Source organism: Jaculus jaculus, chromosome 2 (genome assembly GCF_020740685.1).
Source record: "Jaculus jaculus isolate mJacJac1 chromosome 2, mJacJac1.mat.Y.cur, whole genome shotgun sequence".
In the NCBI taxonomy this organism is placed as follows: Eukaryota; Metazoa; Chordata; class Mammalia; order Rodentia; family Dipodidae; genus Jaculus; species Jaculus jaculus.
Genome location: NC_059103.1, coordinates 150,314,339 through 150,335,247, shown reverse-complemented (window position 1 = coordinate 150,335,247; position 20,909 = coordinate 150,314,339). Strand labels below are relative to the sequence as shown.

General features: G+C 43.1%; 1 pseudogene; it reads left to right on the top strand.

Moving 5' to 3' along the window:
* LOC101598673 overlaps positions 1–11,267 on the top strand; it is a 28,255-nt pseudogene extending 16,988 nt beyond the window's left edge.
* The last annotated feature ends 9,642 nt before the right edge of the window (positions 11,268–20,909 follow it).

Sequence of the window (20,909 nt, the reverse complement as noted above, 5' to 3'; positions counted from 1 at the left end):
TTTTGGCCTGTGTGGGAAAGCGTTACTTGGCCTCTAGTCAATGTCTCTTAGGGCTCCAAGGGATGCTATCATGGAAGGCGGCAGGGACGGTTTCTCTATTGCAGGTAAACAAAACACAAGTGGAAATTAAACATGACCTTACTGCTTTCAGACCACCAGGGACACACAGATAAGTGTGTTCTCATTAATGGGTTTGCACATTGGGGAATGTGGTATAGGAGCCAGAGCTGGGGACCCTAGTGAGCAGTTAACAATCCCGCTTGCACATCTCTTTTAATGAATTCAAAAGATTTCAAATACTCTGGCATGGTGTACTGACAACAGCCAGTGTGAGGTGTGGAAAAACCATCATGGATCAGCAGTTGGGGGTTTTCAGAGGCAGAACAAGACACAGGAGCCTGACATCCTGGTAGATCTGGAGCTGCAAGATGTGGCCAAAGGGGAGGGGGCTGGGTGTTCCTGAACTCTAAAATCCTCCGGGGAGATCCACTGGGGAAATCTGCCACCTAGTCAGTCACTGTTTGATCCATTAGTGCTTGTTAATCTAGTCTAATGGACTCACCTGCCTTCCCCACCGAGAAAGCTCACCAGCTCAGTCTCTGTTAACGTGTGGGGAGAGGGGTGCAGAGCCAGGAAATTCAGTTTGTTCCTGAAGAAAATAGAAAGGAGAGTTGATGTTGAAGCCACCTGGGCAAATCTGTGAAGAAACAAATTACTTTTCGTCTAGGGACTACTAAATTCACATCGTAGCACAATACACGGGCTTCACGCACACATATGCAACCCAACCCAAGTGCTCTAGGTTGAAGTCTGAGACCGCTGCCAACACCCTGGCTGTTTGTGAGTTCCTGTGCATATTTTTTATAACAGTTGATTTGAAACTCAAGTGTTGCCAAAGCAAATGTGTAAGATCTTTCTCTTTTCTGTACTTGAGCCTCGTTGCAGTACTGCTGGTGGTGTCTGGACCCAAGCAATTGGCTTTCTTTCTTATTCAATAGATAGTGTGAACTTTTAAACCGATTTCTCATATTGCACAGTTACCAAATACCAGGTTTTCCCCCAGAAACTTGATAGTTCTCAATTCTGAGAGTTAGGTGTAACCATTCCCATGCTGCAGTGGAGGAAATTGAGGCTGCGGAAGGTCTGGTGGCTTGCATTCAAGGCCACACAGCCCATTAAAGCTGGGATTCGAATGCAGGGTTCTGTGACAGCATAGTCCTCCTTGCTGTTGATGGCTCTCTGACTGGGTTTCCTCTTTTGTATTGGTTATCAGGAAGTTGAGGTAATGTTCAGATCCTGTTGCAGGCAAATGAACAGAATCTGATGAAAGAGAGTGGATGTATTTAATTCTGGTTTCCTTGTAATTTTTACTACTTTCTTTTTTTCTGAGTCAGGGTCTCACTCTAGCTCATGCTGACCTGGAACTCACTTTGTAGCCCTAGGCTGGCATTGAACTCACAGAGATCTCCCTACCTCTGCCTCTTGAGTGCTGGGATTAAAGGTGTGAACCACTATATCTGGCCATTTTTACAACCTTTATATCCTCATTTGTAAGGTTTTGTTATTTGCCTATCTGTTTATCATTTCTCTACCCACCAATCACCTACCATCTATTTACCTAATTTATCTACTCGTTTGTCCATTTATCCATTTAAACACATTTGCTTATTTAATGAGTTGTTCCAAGAAATATTTAAGATAAGGTCTCAACATATAGTCCAGTCTGGCCTTGAATTTACTTGAATTATATTGAACTGGCTTGGGATTGTAGGTGCTTCACTGCATGCAGCTTTCAAATATTTTTTTGACCTAATATTTAGGGAATGCAGAAGTAAATGGGAATGAAATACTTAGGTAAAGTAACAATTGTCTAGACCTAATACTTGCTCAGGTTTTCCATAGCCAGAAAGCTATCATGTCTTATTTTGCATTCTTTTTTCCTTCCTCTTTGTAGTAGATAGTTCCAGTGTTGCTGGGAGCAACAACCAAACCAGACACAGTTTACGGGGAGGAGTGGGATTTATTTCAATATTACAGATCCAAGGGAAGTTTCACTCATGGTGGAAGAGGATGGCTCTCGTTCTTTTTTTAAAAAAATATTTTATTTATATTTACTTATCTATTTGACAGAGAAAGAGGAAGAGAGAGTGAGATAATGGATGCACCAGAGCCTTCAGCCACTGCAAACAAACTCCAGATGCATGTGCCCTATTGTGTATCTGGCTAACGTGGGTCCTGGGGAATCGAACCTGGGTCCTTTGGCCTTTCAGGCAAACGCCTTCACTGCTAAGCCATCCCTCCAGCTCAGGCTGTGATTCTTAAACCCAAACAGAGAGAGAAAAAACCATGAGCTAGCAAATGCCAACAACAACACACAAGCAAACTAGAACTGGCAGCAAGCAGGACCCTCCAGCGCTCAAACCTTTCTATAAACCTTTGGGCTGAAATTCAGATCTGCTCCCAGTGATCCCTTAGGGCTGGACTTCAGGACCCCCCGTGACACCTCCTCCAGCCAGGCGGCTGGAGATACAAGTTACAAGTTTAATTTTAACCCTTGAGTCAATGGGCACATACATTCAAACTACCACATTCTTCTCACTCTCTTCTCTGCCTCGCTGTCTGTCTCTGTAAAAATCAAAACCCACTGCCAAACTTGGCTATATGTGAATTGGTTTCCTTTTTAATTGAATGACTCAGATCTGACTATTAGTAAAGAGATGTTTAGAGGGTGTTTTTTTTTTTTCCATTCTTTGTTCTGGTGTCAGAGAAGTTCAGCTGGCTTTGGTTATAAGAGACCCAATAGTTTTATAACCAATCATTTCCCTAGACACAGTGGCAAATGAAATGCATTATGGGAAGCTTGTGAACAATATAATTTTATCTTACTGCTAAGAGAGAAAAAAATGACCAGCTTGGTCAGTGTTGGGCATTTTCTTTAACCACATACATTTTCCAAGCCCAGGGAAAGATTAAAATTTTTCAAATTGAAGAGATAACCCCCACAGAGTCCCTCTTAAATAATGAAACAGTTATGTCTACCATTCTGAAGCATCAAACAGATTCTGTCAGCATGTTGCCTCCTTTTTTCTTTTTCAGAGGTAGGGTCTTGCTTTAGCCCAGGATGGCCTGCAATTCACTATGTAGTCTTAGGCTGGCCTCGAACTCATGGCTATCCTCCTACCTTATTTTCCCAAGCTCTGGGGTTAAAGAGGAGTACACTACCACACCCAGCCTGAAAGGTACCTCTTGATACTTGGCAGTGAATGTGCAGAATAAGTTCAAGTGACATGATGGGTGATATTTTTATTTTTAAACTTTATTTATTTATTTATGAGAGAGAGAAAGAGAGAAAGAGTCATGGATAGAGAATGGGCATGCACCAGGGCCTCTAGTCACTGCAAACGAACTCAAGATACATGTACCACCATGTGCAACTGGCTTACATAGGTGATGGGGAATTAAACCTGGGTTTTTTATTATGTTAGTGCATATTAGAAAAAATAAAATGTTAAATGTTATTTTAAAAGCACAATTTTGTAGTGTAAATCTAGGATTTAAAATTGAGTTATTTTTGAGACAATATTCAGTAAGCCTCTTGATGACAGCATACATGTAAAACAATGTATAAGGGTGAGTGGAGCTGTAAAGGGGAAAGTGAGGGGGGACTTACCATGGTTTATTGTCTATAATTATGGAAGTTGCAAGTAAAAAAATTAAAACTGAAGAAAATGTACAAAGGTGCAAAGCTAAGTTGTCAACCTAGAGGGAGGACATTCATTCATAGAAAACTATGGAATCCTGGATGCGTGCAGATGGATACCTGTAAATCTGCAGCCACTGAGACTATGATGGACTGGAAGGTACCTTCCTGACCTTTGTCACCTCTGGAAATTACACTAAAGTTGACCTTTCTGTACTACATAAAAGTGACTATAGTTGCTGTTATTATTATTATTATTATTTTACTGTTGATGAGTGGCCTCCCTGTCAGCTTCTCTACTGTAGCAAGCTCTTATGTATAGTGAGTCCTGATTTTGCTTGATATGGCCACGCATCATAACATGTTGCTTGCATACCTATTGGTTAGTTACCTTTCTTGTTGCTGTGAAAAAATACTTGGAAACACAACTTAAGGAAGGGAGGAAAGGTTGGTTTTACTTTCCAGTTTGATGTTTTTAGTTCATCATTATGAGGAAGGAATGGAGGAAGGACCAGTAAGCAGTTACTCATACTGCATGTGAAGTCGGTAAGGAACAAGCAGTGAATGGAGTTACTCAGCTCTGCTTACATGTACATGAAGTCAGGAAGGAAAAGGCAGTGAATGGGGCACTCAGCTCTGTTCACACTGCATGTGAAGTCAGGGGGAAAGGGCAGTGAATGGAGGTACTCAGCTCTGCTTACATGTATGTGAAGTCAGGAAGGAAAAGGCAGTGGATGGGGGCACTCAGCTGTGTTCACACTGCATGTGAAGTCAGGAAGGAAAAGCAGTGAATGGGGTACCCAGCTCTGTTCACACTGCATGTGAAGTCAGGGAAGAAAAGGCAGTGAATGGGGCACCCAGCTCTGCTCACACTGCATGTGAAGTCAGGAAGGACAAGGCAGTGAATGGAGCACCCAGCTCTGCTCACACTGCATGTGAAGTCAGGAAGGAAAAGCAGTGAATGGAGCACCCAGCTCTGTTCACACTGCATGTGAAGTCAGGAAGGAAAAGGCAGTGAATGGAGCACCCAGCTCTGCTCACACTGCATGTGAAGTCAGGGAGGAAAGGCAGTGGATGGGGCACCCAGCTCTGTTCACACTGCATGTGAAGTCAGGAAGGAAAAGCAGTGAATGGGGCACCCAGCTCTGTTCACACTGCATGTGAAGTCAGGAAGGAAAAGCAGTGAATGGGGCACCCAGCTCTGTTCACACTGCATGTGAAGTCAGGAAGGAAAAGGCAGTGAATGGGGCACCCAGCTCTGTTCACACTGCATGTGAAGTCAGGAAGGAAAAGGCAGTGAATGGGGTACCCAGCTCTGCTCACACTGCATGTGAAGTCAGGAAGGAAAAGGCAGTGAATGGGGCACCAGCTCTGCTCACACTGCATGTGAAGTCAGGAAGGAAAAGCAGTGAATGGAGCACCCAGCTCTGTTCACACTGCATGTGAAGTCAGGAAGGAAAAGCAGTGAATGGAGCACCCAGCTCTGTTCACACTGCATGTGAAGTCAGGAAGGACAAGGCAGTGAATGGGGCACCCAGTTCTGTTCACACTGCATGTGAAGTCAGGAAGGAAAAGGCAGTGAATGGGGCACCCAGCTCTGTTCACACTGCATGTGAAGTCAGGAAGGAAAAGGCAGTGAATTGGGCACCAGCTCTGCTCACACTGCATGTGAAGTCAGGAAGGAAAAGCAGTGAATGGAGCACCCAGCTCTGCTCACACTGCATGTGAAGTCAGGAAGGACAAGGCAGTGAATGGGGCACCCAGCTCTGCTCACACTGCATGTGAAGTCAGGAAGGAAAAGGCAGTGAATGGGGCACCAGCTCTGCTCACACTGCATGTGAAGTCAGGAAGGAAAAGCAGTGAATGGGGCACCAGCTCTGCTCACACTGCATGTGAAGTCAGGAAGGAAAAGCAGTGAATGGGGCACCCAGCTCTGCTCACACTGCATGTGAAGTCAGGGAGGAAAAGGCAGTGAATGGGGCACCAGCTCTGCTCACACTGCATGTGAAGTCAGGAAGGAAAAGCAGTGAATGGGGCACCCAGTTCTGTTCACACTGCATGTGAAGTCAGGAAGGAAAAGCAGTGAATGGAGCACCCAGCTCTGCTCACACTGCATGTGAAGTCAGGAAGGAAAAGGCAGTGAATGGAGCACCCAGCTCTGTTCACACTGCATGTGAAGTCAGGAAGGAAAAGCAGTGAATGGAGCACCCAGCTCTGCTCACACTGCATGTGAAGTCAGGAAGGAAAAGGCAGTGAATGTGGCACCAGCTCTGCTCACACTGCATGTGAAGTCAGGGAGGAAAAGGCAGTGAATGGGGCACCCAGCTCTGCTCACACTGCATGTGAAACAGGAAGGAAAAGGCAGTGAGTGGGGCACCCAGCTCTGCTCACACTGCATGTGAAGTCAGGAAGGAAAGGCAGTGGATGGGGCACCCAGCTCTGCTCACACTGCATGTGAAGTCAGGAAGGAAAAGCAGTGCATGGGGCACCCAGCTCTGCTCACACTGCATGTGAAGTCAGGAAGGAAAAGCAGTGAATGGAGGTACTCAGCTTGCATTCTCTGTTTTCCATACTACAGGAGCCCTGCCCATTGGATGGAACCACCAACATGCAAGGTGATTCTTCCAACCTCAAGTAACTAATCTAGAAAATCCTTCACAGTCATGCTCCCACTTTATTTTTTTTTACTGTGATTCTAAACCCTGTCAAGTTATCAGCAGAAACTTTCACACTATGAGCTGCATTTAAAAATAGCTGTCTAATTTATTTATCAAATTTTTAAATAGTATCAAGGGCTTAGAATGGTACTCTGCTCTGCTCACATGGCAAATATGACTAGTATGCCTATGCTATTTAAAACAGAATAAGTACTTCAATTGTCTTCATAAATCTAGCATTTTATAATAAAATAGAATTGTAGCTCATTTAAAAAATGCATGGTGAGGGTTTGTTTTTTTTTTTTTAAGAAGAGTTAAAAGATGTATATCTTGGGCTAGAGAGATGGCTCTGCTGGGGCACTTGCTGGCAAAGCCAATGGACCCAGGTTTGATTCCCAGCACCCATGCCAGATGCACAAGATGGTCTATGTGTCTGGCATTTGTTTGCAGTGGCTACAGTCCCTGGCATGCTCATTTTCTCCCTCTCTTTTTCAAATAAATGAGTATATATATATATATATACACACACACACATACATATACACACATATATTTGGTTTTTCGAGGTAGGGTTTCACTTAGTGCAGGCTGACTTGGAATTCACTATGTAGTCTCAGGGTGGCCTTGAACTCACAGCGATCCTCCTACCTCTGCCTCCCGAGTGCTTGGATTAAAGGCATGTGCCACCACACCCGTCAAATAAATTTTTTAAATGTACATCTTTAGTTTTGCTCTTTGAATTTGTATCTGTTTTCCTCTTCCTTAATTTTTTTCTCAGTGTCCTGTGCTTTCTGGCTTGAAAGTTTTCTGTTGATCACCCTTTCAGTAGTATGAGTGTATGTTGTTCCTATGAACAAACATTGTAAGTATTTGAAAAAAGAACGTTTGTGGCCTGGAGAGGTGGCTAAGCAGTTAAGCGCTTGCCTGTGAAGCCTAAGGACCCTAGTTCCCCAGTACCCATGTTAACCAAATGCACAAGGGGGCGCACGCGTCTGGGGTTCATTTGCACTGGCTGGAAGCTCTGGCACTCCCATTCTCTCTCTTTCTATCTGCCTCTTTCTCTCTCTGTCACGCTCAAATAAATAAAAATGAACAAAAAAAATTAAAAAAAGAACGTTGTACAGTTAAATAAAAACAATGCAAATAATTTCACATATTTTTTTTGCTGTTTTCTTGAGGTAGGGTCTCACTCTGGCTCAGGCTGACCTGGACTTCACTATGTAGATTCAGGGTGGTCTTGAACTCATGGCGATCCTCCTACGTCTGCCCCCCATCCCTGAGTGCTGGGATTAAAGGCATATACCACCAAGCCCAGCTTAATTTCAAATTTTTAACATTTGGATAAAATAAACAATAGTAAAGAAATCAACTTTAAAACTTATAGGGTTGGGATGATGACTCAGGAACCTGCTTGCCTTGCCATCATCAAGACACGGATTTGGATGCCTAGCCCCCACATAAATGCTGGCCATGCTGTGTGCTCAAGAGCCTATGAAGGAGAGAAAGGGGATCCCAGGCTTTATCCTCTAGCAAGTCTAGTGAGAGATCTTGTCTCAAAAATAAAGTGGAGGTAGCCCGAGCGATAGCATAGCAGCTAAGATGCTTACTTTCTAAAGTCTAAGGGCCCAGGTTCAATTCCCCCGTACCCACTTAAAGCCAGATGCACAGTGGTACATCCATCTGCTGTTCACTTGCAGAAGCTAGAGGCCCTGGTGTGCCCATTCTCTCTTTCTGTGGCTCTCTCTTCTCTAGATCTCACTCTGCTTGCAAATAAATAAAGAAATAACATTTTTTTTAAAGGTGGAAACTGGTCATGGAGGCATGTGACTTCCTTTGTCCCAGCACTCAGTCTCAGCACTGTGAACTCAAGGCCGTCTTGGGTCTACAGAGTGAGTAAGACTCTACCTTGACAGAAAAAAAAAAAAAAATAAGGAAGCGGGCTGGAGAGATGGCTAAGTGGTTTAGGCACTTGCCTATGTAGCCTGAGGACCCAGACTCAATTCCCCAATACCCACATAAGTCAGATGCACAAGGTGGCACATGTGTCTGCAGTTTGTAGTGGCTAGAGGCCCTGGCATACCCATTCTCTATCTTTCCCCCTCTCTCTAATAAATAAATAAATGAAATAAAATATTTTTAAAAAGAAAGTGGAGGTGACTAAGGAGACACCCACCCAACTTCAAAAGAAGAAAACAAAAATATATAGAATGATAAATATATATTTATTTTACCTATCAATGAATTTTCCTGAGAAATTGAACTTAAAAAAAATTGGGGGGGGGCTGGAGTGATGGCTTAGCGGTTAAGTGCTTGCCTGTGAAGCCTAAGGACCCCGGTTCAAGGCTCGATTCCCCAGGATCCATGTTAGCCAGATGCAAAGGGGACTCACGCATCTGGAATTCGTTTGCAGTGGCTGGAAGCCCTGGTGTGCCCATTCTCTCTCTCTCTCTCTCTCACTCGCAAGTAAAAAAAAAAAAAAAAAAAAAAAAATTAAAAAAAAATTTTTTTCCAGGTAGGGTCTCAATCTAGCTCAGGTTGCCTGGAATTCACTATGTAGTCTCAGGGTGGCCTCAAATTCATGGCGATCTTCCTGCTCTGCCTCCTGAGTGCTAGGATTAAAGGCATGCACCATTACACCCCGCCTTTTTTTTCCTTTTTGATTAACAGCTTCAATACTTACAGATACTTGATTACATGATAATCCCCTCCCCTCCTCCACTTTCCCCTTCACAAATGTACTCTCCGTCTTATCTCCACCCTTTCCATTAGTCTCTTTTTTGTTTTGATGTCATTATCTTTTCCTCCTATTATGAGGTCTTGTGAAGGTCATGACACTGTGAAGTCATGGATATTGAGGCCAAGAGAATCTGAATTTTAAAATATATATATTTTTTATTTATTTGAGAGGAAGGGAGGAAAGGAGGGAGGATGGTAGAGAGAGAGAGAGAGAGAGGGGGGTGGGGAGAAGAGTTGTACCAGGTCCTCCAGCCACTGCAAATGAGCACCAGACACATGTGTCATCTTGTGTGTCTGGCTTATGTGGGTTCTGAGGAATCAAATCTTGGTGCTTAGGCTTGGCAGGTAAATGCCTTAACCTCTAGGCTATCTCTCCAGCCCCAAGAAATTGAATTTTTTTTTTTTTTTTTTTGAGGTAAGGTTACACTCTAGCTCAGGCTGACCTGGAATTCACTTAGTCTCAGGGTGGCCTTGAACTCACAGTGATCCTCCTACCTCTGCCTCCCGAGTGCTGGGATTAAAGGCATGCGCCACCATGCCTTGCAAGAAATTGAACTTTTAATGAGTATTCTTTGGATGCATATTGTGGCACTTTGATTAAAAGAGTCACCTAACTGTCTCTAACATTTTTGGTTTACACACCATGGTATGGTTCTGAGGAGTGATAAGTTTTTGTTTTAAGCAGGCGGAAAAATGACAGTAAATGGAAAGTTGAGAAGGAATTACCTGTACTCTGACGTGGCTTTCTGTGGAAAATCAGTTTTAGAAGGGTGGCAGCTGGGATATGAAGCTGAACCCTTTAGAACTGTTCATGCTCCACAGCCCTTGAGAGAGTCAGTGGTCTGGAGGCAGCTGCCTTGCAATGGCAAGCTGTGTGAGCACAGGACTGTCATGCTCAGGGGAATCTTGCATTGGCTCAACTCTCTACAGTCTGCATCCTCTTTGAATAAAGGCTGCAGATTTTCCTTTAATTGAAGCCAGAAAAGTATGTAGCTGGTCTTGGGCTTAAGTGTTCGGTGGGGATAAACCTTGGCAGAGGAAACAAGATGGTGGTTTCAGAGCCACCTGGAGCTAGATACCCCTAACTGGTGAGAGCTAATTTACTAAATATATGGAAATTTTAAGAGCTACTTAATAAATTTTGGATAACTTAAAATTAACCACTTTAGGAATATTTAGATCACTGAAACCTTCAAATGATGTTAAGTCAGAGCTCTTCTGTGCTTATCAAATGACTGGTTCCTAGACCTTTAAAAGAGAAGTAAATATTGCAGTTAAAAGTTTACTGGATCATACTTTATAGCTGACAACTAGAAGAATAAGGTCTAGAGGAGTAATTATGATTGCTGAAATTAGTGTCAGACATGCTAAGTGCATTACAAAGATTATCTGTGCATTAAAATCCCAACTCCCAGGTTGATGGCACTGGATATGGGGGCTTTGACGGAAGCAGTTGGGTCATGAGCACAGATCTCTCGAGGAGGGAATTTGTGCATCTACAGCAGAGGCCCTCACGAGCTTGCCTGCCTTTTCAGTCCAATGAGGATGCAGAGGAGGAGTTATCTATGAACCGGGACAAAGCTGTCCCCAGATACTGAATCTAATGCTACCTTCATCTTGGATTCCTTAGTTTTAGGGACTATGAGGAAGGAATTTCTGCAACCACTGTGCAGTTTGTAGTATTTGGTATCATGATATTTGGTATAACATAATGAACTGGCCTCTTGTCTTTTTTCAGCTGCTTCCAGCAGGCAGATCATGAGTGGTCAGCTCCTCACGGGCAGGTTGTGGGATGACAAAACCTACCAAAGGACCATGACAGTGTCAGTCAGCCTACGCTGAGCACACTCAGGAATTCAGGGACTTGGAGAAGGCCATTGAGACCCTCATCACGAATTTCTACCCGTACTCCATGTAAGGTGGGAAGAAGACGCTGACCCCCCTCTGAGCTACAGGACCTGGTCACCCAGTAGATACACCATCTCATGCCGAGAAGTTGTGGGCTAAAAGAGAAAATTGCCAACCTGGGCAACTGCAGTGACTCTAAACTGTAGTTTGGGACTTTCTGGGAATGGATTGGAGAAGCAGCCAATGGCATGAAGATGCAGAACCCTGTTCCTGGGAGCTCAGACCATCACCTGCAAGTCATGGGGTGCGGAGGGGGTGGGTGTTAGGTAGAGGGAACTGCAGAGACTGTGGGCTTGGATATAAAACTTCTCTGCCACATCTATATCTATATCTATATCTATATCTATATCTATATCTATATCTATATCTATCTATATCTATATCTATATCTATATCTATATCTATATCTATATCTATATCTATATCTATATCTATATCTATATCTATATCTATATCATCTATATCTATATCTATATCTATATCTATATCTATATCTATATCTATATCTATATCTATATCTATATCTATCTATATCTATCTATCTATCTATCTATCAATCATCTATCTAGTCTATATCGATATAATGAACTGATTGAGATAAGGTGTGCTATTTCCACTCTACAGGTAGGAACATTGTCGGGGGTCGGGGGAGGAAGATGACTCACTTGCCTGCAGATGTCCACATGGTCAGAGGGAGTAGCTATACTTTGGCTGCTGCTCTTTCAAAGTGAGGTGATTTCTATTTACATTTTTTTTTCCCACCAGATGATCACATGTGCCTCCTCACCTTCATTTTTACACCATAGAATCTCCAGGTCTAAATCTCTCACGGCTTTCCTTGAGGATTTTAGTTCTGACCTACTGTAAGTATTCTCTTCCAGGTTTAGTTTTTGTTTCTGGGTTATCAGAGTCCTTCCTGATGGAGGGCAGGATTCACTTCAGCTTACTCAATCACAAATAACACATACAATGCTGGATGGAAGCCCCTGTAACAGTCATCAGCAACATGGCAATTTTCCTAATTATAAAAATCATAGAAGCCAGGCGTGGTGGCACACGCCTTTAATCCCAGTGCTCAGGAGGCAGAGGTAGGAGGACTGCTTTGAGTTCAAGGCCAGTAGGGGACTGCAGAGTGAGTTCCAGGTCAGCCTGGGCTAGAGCAAGGCCCCACCTAGAAAAACAAAACAATAGAAAGTACATTTTTTAGCAGTCAGACCTACTAAGTTAAAATTCTGGTCTGCTCACATACGCACGTACTTTGGATATGTTATGAAGGTCTTGTATGTATAAAATGAGCATTTTTACTGTCACTTCCTCATAGAAGTGCTGTGAGGACAGACTGAAAAGGTACATACAGACGTGTGCCCACATTGCTCTCCTTCCTTGGAATGTCTATACTTTTCCCCTCATGCTTACTTGTCTGGAGCAAACTCGGTGACTATTGAAAGTCACCCTCTCCCCTTGCCTCCTCCATGACTTGGGATGGATTATCTGCTGAGTGTACGTGCAGCATTCCCACTGGCTGCAGGCAGGCAGTCATGTGATTTTGTTCTACAGCTTGTGCACCCTAACAACAAATTTACTGGGGATTTAATTTTAACTCAATATTTTTATTTTGCTTTTGGCAATTTCATTCACGTACATAATGTTTCTTCAGCTTATTTACCCCATGGCCCTCTTATTCCCGGCCCACTTCTAGTAGTAATCCCCTTCCCACCTTCATGGCTTGTGCGTGTGTGTGACCCACTGCCTGAAATGAGGGTTGCTCGCATGAGCTTGGGTAGGGAGTTATTTATCAGACTGTGGGCAAATTACCGGTGGCACACCCCTGAAGAACAAGACTCTGCCTCCTCCAGCAGCCCTTATCTGCGACAGCTACTCCAAGAATGGTGGATGGGCTCAATTTTGTACAGGAAACAGCTGCTGCTGTGAGTTTTTGAGTGTGGCGGTCATGTCACACCCAGAGGACAGCATTGAGACTTTTTAAACCTGATGGTAACGGTATAGATATAGCTAGCTTGGTTCATCCTTGTTTCCCCTTGGGGTGATGCCTGAAGCTGGAACATCTTCCTTCCTTCCTTCTTCCCTTCCTTCCTTCCTTCCTTCTTTTCTTTCTTTTTTCTTCCTTCCTTCTTTTCTTCCCTCTTTCTCCTTCCTTCTTTTCTTTCTTTTTTCTTCCTTCCTTCTTTCTCCTTCCTTCCTTCTTCCCTCCCTCCCTTTCTTTCTTTCTTTCCTTCTTTCTCCTTTCCTTCTTTTATCCTTCCTTCCTTCCTCCATCTCTCTCCCTCCTTCCTTTCTTTCCTTTTTTCTTTTTTTGAGGTAGGGTTTTGCTCTAGCCCATGCTGACCTGGAATTCAATTCACTATATAGTCTCAGGTTGGATTCCATCTCATAGTGGTCCTCCTATCTCTGCTTCCTGAATGTGGGGATTAAAAGCATATGCCACCACACTGGCCTGGAGTTACAACATACTTAACAAACCATGTGGCAACAAACATGAGGGAAAAGCCAAGACTTGACAAATGCAGCCCTGTATACTATAACCTCTTTCCAAATATAGGAGCTAATCACCTCCAGAATTCTTTTTTTAAATTAATTAATTTATTTGAGAGGGAGAGAGAGAGAGAGAGAAAAGGTATGGATACATCAGGACCTCCTGCCACTGTGAACCAGCTCCAGACACATGCACCACTTTTTGTTCATCTGGCTTTATGTGAGTACTGAGGAATTTAACCCAGGCTTTCAGGCTTTACAACCAAGCAGTTTTAGCCACTGAGCAATCTCTCCAGTTCCAGAATTCTTGCTATGTGTTAGTATTTCTGTAAATGAGATTTTTCTATTACTGTAACCGAAAGCATTCCTGATGCACTGCTCTTCTTCGTCTGCTTAGACGACAGTTCCTCTAAGATGTCACCGAGAGCCCATTAGCATCTATGCAGGATCTGTCTACATCTACCAAAGCATTCAACTGCTTATCTTTCTCTTTTTCTAGACCATAGTATATGAATTGTGTGTAATTGTGTAAGGGGCAGATGGATATGTGTTGGCATGGGTGTGGGTGGATATGAACATCCTTGGGGTGTTATTCCTCAAGAATGCCATCCATCTTTTTTATTTCTTTTGAGGTATAGTCTAACTCTAGCTTAGGCTGACCTGAAACTTACTATGTAGTCTCAGGGTAGACTCGAACTCATGGCAATTCTTCTACATTTGCCTCCTGAGTGCTGGGATTAAAGATTAAAGGTGTGCACCATCATGCCTGGCTACCATCTGTCTTTTAATTTTTAAAAATATCTTATTTATTTATTTGAGAGAGAAAGAGAGGGAGAGAGAGAGAGCATGGGTGGGCCAGGTCCTCTAGCCACTGCAAATGAATTCCAGATGTATGCACCACCTTGTGCATCTGGCTTACATGGGTACTAGCAAGTCGAACTGGGACTCCTTAGGCTTCATAGGCAAATGCCTTAAATGCTAAACCATCTCTCCAGCCCCTTTAAAAATTTTTAAAATATATTTATTTGTGAGAAGACAGAGGTGGGGGATGGAGAGTATATGGACATGCAGGTGCCTCATTGCCACTGCAAACAATAGAAAGATGCTCAGTGACTTCGCAGCTGGCTTTATGTGGCTACTGGGGAATCAAACCTGGACTGACAGGCTTTGCAAACAAGTGCCTTTGACCACTGAAATCACTGAGCCACTTCCCTAACCTTTTTCCTCTTTTGTGTTTTTGAGACAGGGTCACTCACTCATCTGAAGCTGTCCACTTAAGGTACGACTGATTGGCCAGCAAGTCCCAGGAGGGTTGGGCCCCCACCTCTGCCTCCCCGGGGATGGGATTACAAGTGTACACCACCATGCCCAGCTTTCAGACATGGGTTCGAGGGACTGAGCTCTGGCCCTCATGCTTGCACCACAAGCTCTTGGTCATCAGAGCCACCTCCCAGCCTTATCTTTGTTGAGTTTTGATTACTAGTGTTCCACCTCGTAAAATGCACAGTGCATACATTGTATTATATTTCATGCGCATGGTTGAGATTTGTTGATTAACTCTGGACTAAGCTTAAAAGAGAAAACATGAAGTGTGCTCTTACTTGTAAGTGCCATGTAGAAGAGAAAACAGCATTGCTGATGGCTCCAAGAGCAACGGTCACATTGCAGGTCACTCAGAAGAAAGAACTTACAAAGTAATGTGTCACTCTAGGAGCTTGTCATGGCCACTCTGCCTTGAGTATTAAGAAAAAAACATCCAGGTAGAATCATTTCAGCCTTTTAATTTTGACCTCCATTTACCTTGAGCAATCCCTTCTGGGACCCTCCGTGGAAAACCTGCTGCTACAGAATCAAGACGTGCTTGCATCTCCATGGGCTGGGGCTGGAGGGGCTGGGGTCGGGAGGAAACCTTAAGTAGTTCTGCAGTTTCTGGTCTGGTAAATGTCTCATGGGATTTATTTTTCAAAATGCGACACATAAAACACTTAATTCAATTTAACAACAAAGTTTGGCTTCTAGGCAGTTTCTTGTGTGTGACTTCAACAGGTTTGCTTGAGCTGAGTCTGGGCCCTGGCGAGGGTATTGCATGAATTAACAATAGCTGTGCATGGAAAATTAAGTGTTACCTTGCTATTTATGTTGTTTCACCACTAGGTGCAAATCCCAATGGCAAACTTACATCTTTACTAACCATTGCTAGCAGAATATTCTTCCTGTTACCCGACAGTAGAGAGAGAAAAACACATGAGAACAAAATGTACACCGGGGCCCTTTGTCTTTTATTACGTGGTGGCATGGTTGGGTACTTATCTTTCCAAACCAAAGTGCTTTTCTTGCAAGAAAATCCTTCCTGCTGGGCTCGGCTGGGCTGCTCAGCAACACGTGTGCCTGAGCAAGCGAGGATGAGGCTATCTATGCTAGATTCAGGAGACCGCGTGTGAAACGGGACTGCAGACTGAAGCCTCTTCTGTTTTGTGCTCGCATTTAGCTGTGGTTTGTGGGGAGGCAGAGTGCCTTACCCCAGCCCCATCTGCTTACCATCTCTGGCTTGACTGAGTGGGGACAAGTGCATGTGTGGCCAATGTCACTTTGGGAGCAATATTGAAGAGTGGGCCAGGTTTGAATCCAGAGCCAGCTCTGTTTTGATATGTGCCATTGTGTCAGAGTTAGATTTTAGTTACACAGTATATCTAAATACTTTCTCTTTGTAAAAATAAGAGTATAGTTTGGCCATCTTTCCCAGGCTTAACTCATTCCACAGGCCACTATTATCAGTAAGGCCCCTTCCAAGAACCATCAAATACTATTTTAATGTTGTGTGTTTATGTATATGTAGAGTTAATGGGACATCACTGTAAAATTATGCTATGTGTATTACATACCCCTTGATTTTCTTTCCAGTTATCAATATTTCATGTATCTATCTATCTGTCTGATTATCTATGTATCTATCTATCTATCTATCTATCTATCTATCTATCTATCTATCTTCCTCATCATCATCTATCATATATCATCTATCCACCAACTGTGTGTCACATTTTTTGGTAATTAGGATTGAACCCAGGGTCTTGCATATATGCTAGGTAAGCTCTCTGCTAGTAATTACATACTCAGATTTTTAAAAAATTTTAAGTTTCCCAGGTTGTTTCAAATTTCTAACTCCTCCTTCAGGATCCTCAGCACCTGGAATTACAGGCCTGTGCCACCAGGTTCAATGTTCATTCTTTTTCATTTTTTATTACTTTTTAACCTTTTTAGACAAAGTCTTTCTATGTAGCACTGGCTAGCTTGGTACTGGCTACATAGCCAAAGTGATAATCCTCCTGTCTCTGGCTCCCCTCTGCTGGGATTATAGGCATGTGGTAGCATACATACTTGGAATCTGCACCTTTTCTTGCATATGAGTATATGTAGAATGTGTGATGTGGTATGTGAATGTCTGTGCACAAATGCACATGAACCATGCACATGCATAGAGAGGTCAGAAGACTTGCCTTTAAGATGAGGTCCCTCCCTCAGCTCCAGCGAGAGACCCTTAAAGAGCCCCAGCAATTTCCAATCCCTCTGCCTACCCCTGAAGATTGGCTGTTGCAGTCCAGTTCACATTACTGGTAGAAATCACCCAACCAAGAGCAGCTTCTGGGAAAAAGAGATTTATTTTGGCTTACAGGCTTGAGGGAAGGCTCTATGATGACAGGGGGAAATGATGGCATGAGCAGAGGGTGAACATCATCCCCTGGCCAAAATAGGTGGACAATAGCAACAGAAGAGTGTGCCAAACACTGGCATGGGGAAGCTGGCTATAACACCCATAAGCCCACCCCCAACAATACACTCCCTCCAGGAGGCATTAATTCCCAAATTTCCATCAGCTGGGAACCTAGCATTCAGAACACCTAAGTTTATGGGGGACAACTGAATCAAACCACCACTCTGGCCAAACCCAGGTTTTTGTTTTTAACTATTTTTTTATTGACAATGTCTATAATTATAGACAATAAACCATGATAATACCCTCCCATTCCCCACTTTTCCTTTCACAGGTCCACTCTCCATCATATCTCCTCCTTCTCTCAATTAGGTTGTTTTGTTATTTTGATGTCATTAACTTTTCCTCCTACTATGATGGTCTTGTGAAGGTTGTGCTAGGCACTATGAGGTCATGTATATCCAGGCCATTTTGTGTCTGGAAGAGTGCATTGTAAGGAGTCCTACCCTTCCTTCTCTTGGCTCTTACATTCTTTTGGCTACATCTTCCACAATAGATCTTGAGCCTTGGAAGGTGTGATAGAAATATTTCAGTGCTGAGCACTCCTCTGTCACTTCTCTCAGTACCATGGTGCCTTCTGAGTCATCCCAGAGGTCACTGCATGTGAAAAGAAAAGCTTCTCTAACCAAAGGTGAAAAGTAGCATTAATATATGGGTATGAATGTTAAGAAAGGTGCTTATGGGGCAGTTTGGTGAGCATAATGTATGAATTTAGTCAGACAACAGCAGGCATTACACTCCTAGGGCTCATGACCTCTCCTGCCATAGGTTTTCAATTAGGTTTTTAGTATCAAACATGTATTCCCTCTCAAGGAGCAGGTCTCCAGTCCAGAGTGGTTGGTTTCCCCCATAACAGACACGCCACTATTGTACCACTTGAGTCATTTGGTCTGGCCAGCCAAATTTAAGGCTTGCAGTGTCCATTGTTGTTTATCTCCACTGGTGACTTCTCTTTCCTGCTTTTTCTAACTGGTTTACAGGGAGGAGGTTTTCAGCTCAGCTCCAGCTTGATTTCTCAATGACCTTGCAGCCAAAGCATGTGAAGTCTTCAGCAATAGAGTCTTACCATCTATTTTTGGTGGGAAACCAAGAGCCTTGGTGATGACCTATAATGTTTTTGGGGCATCAGGTACCTCTATGATCAACAATTCACTGGAAGGTATCCCATACCTGACACTGAAATTTTTCTAGTAACAGTCTATGGCTTCTGCGTGCACCATTACCCAAAAAATTTCCATATGGCTTATTCATACTCTCTTAGATTTGGATTAAGCCACCTCTACCCTTCCTTTACTCAATCTCTTCCCTGACCTCACTTAGGCCATTGCACCCCCAGTAATCTGTTCATCTACTTAAATATATAGAATACCATTTCCTTAAGTCCTCCCTCCCTTATAACCCTTTCTAGCTTACTGGTCTCTGCTTCCAATTTTTATTCTAACTCTTATAAAAGTCTAAACATTTGTAGCTAAGATCCACATATGAGAGAGAATGGGCAACATTTGGCTTCCTGAGCCTGGGTTACCTCACTAAGTATAACCCTTTCCAGATCCATCCATTTCCCTGCAAATTTCATTTTTCTTCACTACTGAATAGAACTCCATCGTATAAATATACCATATCTTCATTATTCACTCATCAATTTAGGGACATCTAAGCTGGTTTCATTTCCTAGCTATTGTGAATAGTGTAGCAGTAAATATGGTTGTGCAAGTATCTCTAAGGTAGTGAGAAGAGTCATTAAGATATATACCTATGAATGGTATAGCTGGGTCATATGGTAAATCTACTTTTAGCTGTCTCAGGAACCTCCACACTGATTTCTACAATAGTTGTATCAGTTTACATTCCCACCAACAGTGTAGAAGGGTTCCTCCTTTTCTGCATCCTTGCCAGCATTTATTGTCATTTGTTTTCTTGATGATAGTCATTTTGACAGGAGTGAGATGGAATCTCAAAGTAATTTTAATTTGCATCTCCCTGATGGCTAAGGATGTAGAACATTTTTTTAGATGTTTATATGCCATCTGCATTTCTTCTTTTGAGAACTCTCTATTTAGTTCCATGGCCCAGTTTTTAAAATTGGGTTGTTTGACTTCTTATTATTTATTTATTTATTTTAGTTCTTTGTGTATCCTGGATATTAACCTTCTTTCAGATGTATAGCTAGCTAAGATTTTCTCCCATTGTGTAGGTTGCCTCTTTGCTCTACTCACAGTGTCCTTTGCTGTACAAAAGCTTTTTGATTTCATGGGGTCCCAGTGATTGATTAGTGGTTTTATTTCCTGAGCAACTGGGGTTATATTCAGAAAGTCATTGCTTATGCCAATATGTTGAAACATTTTTTGTTTGTTTGAGGTAGGGTCTTGCTCTAGCCCAGTCTGTACTAGAATTTACTATGTAGTCTCAGGGTGCCTTAAACTCATGGCAATCTTCCTACCTCTACCTCCAAAGTACTGACATTAAAGGCACGTGCCACAGAGAGAATGGGTATGCCAGAGCCTTTTGCTGCTGCAAACAAATTCCACTGCTGTGCCATTTTTTAAAAAATTACTTATTTATTTATTGGAGAGCTACAGACACAGAGAGAAAGACAGAGGGAGAGAGAGAGAATGGACGCGCCAGGGCTTCCAACCTCTGCAAACAAACTCCAGACGTGTGCACCCCCTTGTGCATCTGGCTAACGTGGGACCTGGGGAACCAAGCCTCGAACCGGGGTCCTTAGGCTTCACAGGCAAGCACTTAACCACTAAGCCATCTCTCCAGCCCTGCTGTGCCATTTTGTGCATCTAGCTTTATGTGGGTACTGGGAAGCCAAACTCAGGTTGTTAGGCTTTGCATGCAAATGTGTTTTAAAAAAAATATTTAATTTTATTTATTTATTGATTTGACAGAGAAAGGGGGGAGAGAGAGAGAGAGGGAGGGAGGGAGGGAGGGAGGGAGGATGGGCATGCCAGGGCCTCCAGCCACTTCAAACGAACTCCAGACGTGTTCGCCCCCTTGTGCTAACGTGGGTCCTGGAGAATTGAACCTGGATCCTTTGGCTTTGCAGGCAAACGCCTTAATCACTAAGCCATCCCTCCAGCCCTGCATGTAAGTATTTTAACCATTGAACCATCTTTCCAGCCCCAGCTTTATTTTTTAACTTCTTATTGGCAAGTTCCAGACATATGGACAGTATACCAGGTTCATAATCCCCTACTACCACCCTGCTTTCCCCCTTCCAAGCCCTTTCTCCACTGGATCCCTTTTTCCAACTAGACTTTCTTCTATTTTAATGCCATCATGTCCCCCTTCCTATTATACAAGTCTTGTGTTGGTAGCATCAGTCATGAATACCATAACCACTTTTCGTCTGGAAAACAGTATTGTAAACACTCCTCCCCTTCTTCTGGCCTTTACATTCTTTCTGCCACCTCTTCCACAACGGTCTCTGACCCTTGGAGGTTAATGATAAAATTGTCTCACTTAGTGCTCAACACTGCACTGTCATTTCTCAGCACTTTGGTGAGTTTTCAGTAATCCCAGTGGTCACCTCCATCTGAAAAGAGAAGCTTCTTTAACCAAAAGTGAGAGAAGGACAGTGTGGTGGGTATAATGTGCCCATTTAGCTGACAACCGTAGTATTTTTCCCTCTAGGGCT